The sequence below is a fragment of the Salmo salar genome, chromosome ssa19 (assembly GCF_905237065.1).
Source record: "Salmo salar chromosome ssa19, Ssal_v3.1, whole genome shotgun sequence".
Classification (NCBI taxonomy): Eukaryota; Metazoa; Chordata; class Actinopteri; order Salmoniformes; family Salmonidae; genus Salmo; species Salmo salar.
In genome coordinates, this window is record NC_059460.1 from 29,806,157 (window position 1) to 29,814,872 (window position 8,716).

General features: G+C 39.9%; 1 long non-coding RNA gene across 2 annotated transcripts; it reads left to right on the plus strand.

Annotated features, from left to right (window-relative positions):
- Window positions 1-330: 330 nt before the first annotated feature.
- Window positions 331-7,492, plus strand: LOC123728994 (uncharacterized). Of its 2 annotated transcripts, XR_006760701.1 has the most exons (3): window positions 370-1,736; window positions 4,710-4,866; window positions 5,414-7,492. It is a non-coding gene; the product is annotated as an uncharacterized lncRNA (long non-coding RNA). The 2 variants fall into 2 exon arrangements; XR_006760702.1 differs by lacking the exon at window positions 4,710-4,866 and having other exon boundaries at window positions 331-1,736.
- The last annotated feature ends 1,224 nt before the right edge of the window (window positions 7,493-8,716 follow it).

Consider the following 8,716-nt stretch of genomic DNA (forward strand, 5'->3'; position numbering starts at 1 on the left):
CCGCTCTCTCCACTGGCTTCCAGTTGAAGCTCGCATCCGCTACAAGACCATGGTGATTGCCTACGGAGCTGTGAAGGGAACGGCACCTCCATACCTTCAGGCTCTGATCAGGCCCTACACCCAAACAAGGGCACTGCGTTCATCCACCTCTGGCCTGCTGGCCCCCCTACCTCTGAGGAAGCACAGTTCCCGCTCAGCCCAGTCAAAACTGTTCGCTGCTCAGGCACCCCAATGGTGGAACAAGCTCCCTCACGACGCCAGGACAGCGGAGTCAATCACCACCTTCCGGAGACACCTGAAACCCCACCTCTTTAAGGAATACCTAGGAGAGGATAAAGTAATCCTTCTAACCCCCCCCCCCTTAAAAGATTTACATGCACTATTGTAAAGTGGTTGTTCCACTGGATATCATAAGGTGAATGCACCAATTTGTAAGTCGCTCTGGATAAGAGCGTCTGCTAAATGACTTAAATGTAAATGTAAAATGTAATGGAGCCCCAAACCCTGCCTATTTCTACAATTTCACTTATTAAAATCAGATTTGAACCTTAACCACATATTTAACCTTATGCCTAACCTTAAGTTAAGACCAAAAAGCAATGTTTGTTTTCTTACATTTTTACGATACAGCCAATGTTGACTTTGTGGCTGTGTTATCTAGTGGAAACCGGATTTTGGCAGTGAAAGGCAAGGTGATGGGTTTGTTATAAAAATCTTTGGTGGTGGTGGTGAAGTAGGGACGATGGCTGACGATAAAAAGGTAAGCTCTATAGTTTTTCAGTAGAGAACCTAACCAACCAACTTATCACCTGTGATTTCGAAATTGAAATTGATGTAGGAAGCTAGCTAGTTACTTGTTCTTCTGTTATTGAAGCAGGATGTCTACAGTGGTGGAAAAAGTACCCAATTGTCATACTTGAGTAAAAGTAAAGATACCTTAGTAGAAAATGACTCAAGTAAAAGTGGAAGTCACCCAGTAAAATACACCTTGAGTAAAATTCTAAAAGCTGTTGGTTTTAAACATACTTAAGCATCAAAGTAAATGTAATTGCTAAAATATACTTAAGTATCAAAAGTAAAAGTACAAGTCTAAATAATTTCAAATTCCTTATTAAGCAAACCAGACGGCACCATTTTTTTGTTTTATTTATTTACGGATAGCCAGGGGCACGCTCCAACACTCAGACATCATTTATAAACGAAGATTGTGTTTAGTGAGACCGCCAGATCAGAGGCAGTAGTGATGACCAGGGATGTTCTCTTGATAAGTGTGTGAATTAGACCATTTTCCTATTCAGCTAAACATTCAAAATGTAACCAGTACTTTTGGGTGGCAGGGAAAATGTATGCAGTAAAAAGTACATTTTCTTTAGGAATGTAGTGAAGTAAAAGTTGTCAAAAACTGGGAGGGAGTGGCAGAGGAGGGGGAGCCAAGAGAGATCAAACTCTGAAGTAAATAGCCAATATTATAAACCGCTAACTGCGTACTTTGAGTTATAGACTATTTGAAACCCAGATTTGATTCACTTTTACTCTGGCAGTTTTTGTGCAGTTACAACAAAAGAGAATGATTCTAACCATCTCTCTCTCCATCTACCTCTCCATGCAGGCCCACTTTAACTATGTGGTGGAGAAGTTATTCAGTGCTTGGCTGACAGAGATAGGAGATACAGGAGTCCACTGTTTAAAGTACCTCGGGTCTCTTCTATGCACAGCACTCTGGGGACTTGCTGCAGGTAACCATGACTTCTATCAATCACCCCCGTAACTTAATCATTGGTGGTACTAAGTTCCTCTAATTGCTTTGATGCTGTATGGAGGCATTGTTATGAGGACATCTGTCACGCAGAGAGGATGACATATTATTGACTTTGACCACCTGCTGTCTTTTTGGTTAGAAATATGGTTCTATACAGAGGATGGTTCTATACTGAATGTGTACAAGTAGGTTAGGTAAGGGATGAAGTGAAAATCAATAGGAGGATAGCTCCCCACGACGAGGGTCGGGCATGAAATGACAGCAGGCTGTTCAATACTGAGCCATACTGACTGACGAATGGCGTGGATTAATACAGCTTGGCTCAGTCCCACATTGTATACAGTATTATCACTTACTTGGCTAAATGATTATCCATAGTTGCCTCTTAATACAGCTGCAATACTAAAATAGACTGTTGCCTTGAATGCAAAACTTTTCAACTCCAATTGAACTCTGACAATTCCTGACATATTTTGACTGTAGAGAACATACAGTAGCAGTCAAAAGTTTGGACACACTTACTCATTCTAGGGTTTTTCTTTATTTTGACTATTTCTGTGTTGTAGAATAATAGTGAGGACACCAAAAATATGAAATAACACATGGAATCATGTAGTAACCAAAAAAGTGTTGGGAAAATATATTTGATATTCTTCAAAGTAGCCACCCTTTGCCTTGATGACAGCTTTGTACACTCTTGGCATTCTCTCAACCAGCTTCATGAGGTAGTCACCTGGAATGCATTTCAATTAACATGTGTGCCTTGTTAAAAGTGAATTTGTGTCATTTCTTTCCTTCTTAATGCATTTGTTGTGTTAACCTGTTAGGGCTAGGGGGCAGTATTTACACGGCCGGATAAAAAACGTACCCGATTTAATCTGGTTATTACTACTGCCCAGAAACTAGAATATGCATATAATTATTGGCTTTGGATATAAAACACCCTAAAGTTTCTAAAACTGTTTGAATGGTGTCTGTGAGTATAACAGAACTCATATGGCAGGCAGAAACCTGAGAAGATTCTGTACAGGAAGTGCCCTCTCTGACCATTCCTTAGGCTTCTTGACTCTCTTTATTGAAAATGTAGGATCTTTGCTGTAACGTGACACTTCCTACGGCTCCCATAGGCTCTCAGAACCCGGGAAAAAGCTGAATGATGTCGAGGCAGCCCCTGGCTGAAAAACATTAGTGCCTTTGGTAAGTGGTCTATCAGAGGACAATGAGACTGAGGCGCGTGCACGAGGCGACCCCATGTTTTTATTTTCTCTCTCTTTGAACTAAAACACGGTTTGGCATAAAAATGGATTTTAAACAGCGGTTGACATGCTTCGAAGTATGGTAATGGAATATTTAGATTTTTTTTGTCACGAAACGCGGCGGGCGCGTCACCCTTCTTTACCCTTTCGGATAGTGTCTTGAACGCACGAACAAAACAGAGGATATTTGAACATAACTATGGATTATTTCGAACCAAACCAACATTTGTTATTGAAGTAGAAGTCCTAGGAGTGCATTCTGACGAAGAACAGCAAAGGTAATAACATTTTTCTTATAGTAAATCTGACTTTGGTGAGGGCTAAACTTGTTGGGTGTCTAAATAGCTAGGCCTGTGATGCCGGGCTATGTACTCAGAATATTGCAAAATGTGCTTTCACCGAAAAGCTATTCTAAAATCGGACATAGCGAGTGCATAAAGGAGTTCTGTATCTATAATTCTTAAAATAATTGTTATGTTTTTTGTGAACGTTTATCGTGAGTAATTTAGTAAATTCACCGGAAGTTTGCGGGGTATGCTAGTTCTGAACGTCACATGCTAATGTAAAAAGCTGGTTTTTGATATAAATATGAACTTGATTGAACAAAACATGCATGTATTGTATAACATAATGTCCTAGGATTGTCATCTGATGAAGATCATCAAAGGTTAGTGCTGCATTTAGCAGTGGTTTGGGTTTATGTGACATTATATGCTAGCTTGAAAAATGGGTGTCTGATTATTTCTGGCTGGGTACTCTGCTGACATAATCTAATGTTTTGCTTTCGTTGTAAAGCCTTTTTGAAATCGGACAGTGTGGTTAGATTAACGAGAGTCTTGTCTTTAAAATGGTGTAAAATAGTCATATGTTTGAGAAATTGAAGTAATAGCATTTCTAAGGTATTTGAATATCGCGCCACGGGATTACACTGGCTGTTGCGTAGGTGGGACGATTTCGTCCCACCTAGCCCAGAGAGTTTAATCAGTTGTGTTGTGACAAGGTAGGGTGTGGTATACAGATGATAGCCGTATTTGGTAAAAGACCACGTCCATATTATGGCAAGACAGCTCAAAAAAGCAAAGAGAAACGACAATCCATCATTAATTTAAGACATGAAGGTCAGTCAATACAGAAAATGTCAAGAACTTTGAAGGTTTCTTCAAGTGCACTCGCAAAAACCATCAAGCGCTATGATGAAACGAGGTCTCATGAGGACCACCACAGGAAAGGAAGACCCAGAGTTACCTCTGCTGCAGAGGATAAGTTCATTAGAGTTAACTGCACCTCAGATTGCAGCCCAAATAAATGCTTCACAGAGTTCAAGTAACAGACACATCTCAACAACTGTTCAGAGGAGACTGTGGGAATCAGGCCTTCATGGTCAATTTTCTACAAAGAAACCACTACTAAAGGACACCAATAAGAAGAAGAGACTTGTTTGGGCCAAGAAACACGAGCAATGGACATTAGACCGGTGGAAATCTGTCTTTTGGTTTGATGAGTCCAAATGTGAGATTTTTGGTTCCAACCGCTGTGTCTTTGTGAGACGCAGAGTAGGTGAACGGATGAACTCTGCATGTGTGGTTCCCACCGTGAGCATGGAGGATGAGGTGTGATGGTGTGGGGATGCTTTGCTGGTGACACTCTCATTGATTTTATTTAGAATTCAAGGCACACTTATTTGTTTTCAACAGGACAATGACCCAACACACCTCCAGGCTGGAGAGTGATGGAGCGCTGTATCGGATGACCTGGCCTCCACAATCACCCGACCTCAACCCAATTGAGATGGTTTGAGATGAGTTGGACCGCAGAGTGAAGGGAAAGCAGCCAACGAGCTCAGCTTTTTTTGTGTGTAATTTCATAGTTTTGATGTCTTCACTATTATTCTACAATGTAGAAAATAGTAAAAAATTAATAAAAACCCTTGAATGAGTAGGTGTGTCCAAACTTATGACTGGTACTGTATGTATCCCTCCATTTTCCTCAGTGGAGTCCTATCCAATGTCTATGCACCTGTTGTGTTGGCATAGTTACTGGACGAGTGGTAGGAGTTGTTGATGACAGTGATGTGTTTCATTGTGATCTCAACAAACAGCCGCTGTGGCAAAACCATGCCTGGTGATGTCAACCAAATGATATTTCTCCACCCTGGATCACAGTAAACACACACCTAGTCACTCTCTCTCTGTGTATGTTTGTTGCACGTGAGAGAGTGAGTAATGGGTCTGTATATGCAAGTGTGTGTAGAGTAGGATATACGTTTTGTGTATATGAGTCTACTCTGAGTCTGTATACACCCTGTATTACATGCCTGTGTTTTGTTTGCACACACTTTTCTTGTATGTGGATTAGTACAGTGTTTTGCGACATTCATCTCTCTCTCTCGTCTCCTCAGATATTTGGTGCTCCCCAGACCAATGTTTCGAGGCAGGGATGAACTACGCTGTTCATCTGAGCTTTCCCCTCTACTCTGCACTCAGTGATGTCCAGTACCCATGCACACTCACCGACTCTGGTTGTTCTCAAGACAGCGGTAATGCTGGAACTAACCGAGTGTGGTCAAGACCCCCTCCACAGACATCTGCTGCATCTTCATCTTAAACATGTCAGCTCTGCAGCACCAGGGAGCTAAAGGTGTGGCACCGCACTCCCAACAGTCATGTATGACTGCTTAAACATACTTCAACATACTTGTATACTCATTTATGTGTTTCTTAACTAAACATCCAAGGAAGGTTTCTTATGGCTCAATAATACTGACATGGATTGTACACCTTTGCTTAGCCCCACATAGTGAGGTCTGCCATTCCATATTTAGGCAAACATAGAACAGCTCCATGCCATTTTATCTTTCTTTGATTCCTGGCATCCTTTTTCCGTACCTCCTTAGCCCCCCATCGGCTCAGACCTACAATGGGTTTTGAGAAGGATGCGGGTAGAGGAAGTGAAGAGTTGAGCTGAGATTAATTGGGACAGAGCTCATGTCATTGTTTTAGGTGGAATCTTATGTTGAAATATACCATCAAAAAGTATTCACACCCCTTGACTTTTTCCACATTTGTTGTGTTACAGCCTGAATTTAAAATGAATGAAATGTAGATTTTGTGTCACTGGCCTACACACAAAACCCCATAACCCTTATGGAAGAACCACATGATTTCACATGTGAAATGTCCAAGTTTTCCACATGTAAAATGTTATGTTATCATGTGAAACCATGTTGTTTTGGAACAGTTCACATGTGATGATATTTCACATGGATTTTCACATGTACATAACCTTTCACATGTGAAATCATGTGAAACCATGTTGTTTTGGAACACTTCACGTCATGATATTTCACATGTGGATAATTTGGCGATGCCCTGCAAACAAAAATGAGTCATTAGGATGTACCCGGAACATCACGCAGTCGCAGTGTTTTCAACTTACATGTTGGAAACACTTTGACATACATGCTGACATTGTGCATGTTAATTTATACAGTAATTATTATTCAACCCACCTGGAATATGAAATCACAACCTCTTGGTTCACGGCATTCTGATCTTCCTGCTATGCACCCATGTCTGTGTCAATAACTGATTTCACCTGTATTCCTACACTTTGGACTTCAAAGTAAATCCCAGCTTTGTTAAAAATACACTCAAGAAAAACTATATATTTATCAAAGTGATTTAGGAGTAACATTAAAACAGAATAATATGGCCCACCAACATTAGACAACTGTATAGAAAACCCCTCAAATTGCTGAAATAAGTAAATTGAATCATGAGATGATAACTAACATAGCAGTGCAGATGTTGCTATTTTGCTAAATCCAGAGGTTGTGAGTTCAAATCCCAGAAGAGGTCATATTTAAAAGTCAGCACTAAGTGTTTAATCATATTGATTAAAGATGTTTACATTATTTTAGCTGAACAGTGTATCTCTTAGCCTAAAACCCCCATACCACTTAATTACTTCCCTTACAAAAAATACAATTGTGAAATGTGAAAATTCACAATTTTCACATGTGAAAACAGGTCAGTTGTGCACATGTGAAAACATATGTTTACAAATATTGCATTTAATATTAACACAACCTTTTCACATTGAGAATAATTAACATGTTTTCACCTCACACTTGAATTGAAAACCAAATTCTTACATGTGGAATTGCATTTTCACACTTTACAAACTTTCACATGTGAAAATCGAATTCTGACATGTGGAATAGCATTTTCACATGTGAAAAACTTAGAAATTTGGCATCCCCATGTTGTCACATTTATTTAACATGAGATTGTTTTCACATGTGTAGTTTCATGTTATCACATGTTGCTTTTACATGTTGTGACATGTTATCACATTACAGTAACTTTACATAATATCACATGATCACATGAAATTCATGTCGTTTTTCTGTAACGGAATGTCAAAGTGGAATATTTTTTGAAACGTTTACAGATTAATAAAAAATTAAAAGCTGAAATGTCTTGAGTCAATAAGTATTCAACCCCTTTCTTATGGCAAGCCTAAATAAGTTCAGGAGCAAAAAGTCACATGATTTGCATGGACTCACTCTGTGTAATATAATAGTGTTTAACATGATTTTTGAATGACTACCTCATCTCTGTACCCCACACATACAATTATCTGTAAGATCCCTCAGTTGAGCAGGGAATATCAAACAGATTCAACCACCAAGACCAGGTAGGTTTTCCAATGCCTCGCAAAGAACGTCACCTATTGGGAGATGGGTAAAAATAAAAAAAAGCAGACATTGAATATCCCTTTGAGTATGGTGAAGTTATTAATTACACTTTGGATGTTGTATCAACACACCCAGTCACTACAAAGATACAGGCGTCCTTCCGAACTCAGTTGCCGGAGGGGAAGGAAACCACTCAGGGATTTTATCACAAGGCCAATGGTGACTTTAAAACAGTTCGAGTTTAATGGTAGGAGAAATGTGATAGGAGAAAACTGAGGATAGATCAACAACATTGTAGTTACTCCACAAAACTAACCTAAATGACAGAGTGAAAAGAAGGCTGTACAGAATAAAAAATTCCAGAACATGCATCCTGTTTGCGGCAGGTAAATCAAATTTTATTTGTCACATACACATGGTTAGCAGATGTTAATGTGAGTGTAGCGAAATGCTTGATGGGTAGGAGCGTTGGGCTAGTAACCGGAAGGTTGCTGGATCAAATCTGGGTGTGCAAAACTCTTATACTTACCCAGAAAGACTCACAGCTGTAATCACTGCCAAAGGTAATTCTAACATGTATTGACTCAGGGGTGTGAATACTTATGTAAATGAGGTATTTCATTTTCCCAGTTAAAATCTTTTACACTTAGCATGAATAAACACAAGTCAGTTTTCAGTGGAACGGAACACTGGAATATAAAAGAGCATATGATGAGTTGTGCAATGTAAAGTTTTATGGGGAGGTTGTGTGTGTGTGTGTGTGTGTGTGTGTGTGTGTGTGTGTGTGTGTGTGTGTGTGTGTGTGTGTGTGTGTGTGTGTGTGTGTGTGTGTGTGTGTTTGTGCCAGCGTGTCCGCATGTTTGTGCCACCGTGCCCGCATGTCTGTGAATGTCTCAGTCTGTGTGTCTGTGTTTGACTGACAAGGCTTTAGTGGAGTCATGTATTTTCATGGTATAGGCTGAAATATGTTGAGGCCATGCTGCTGTTGGCTTTATTTCCCCC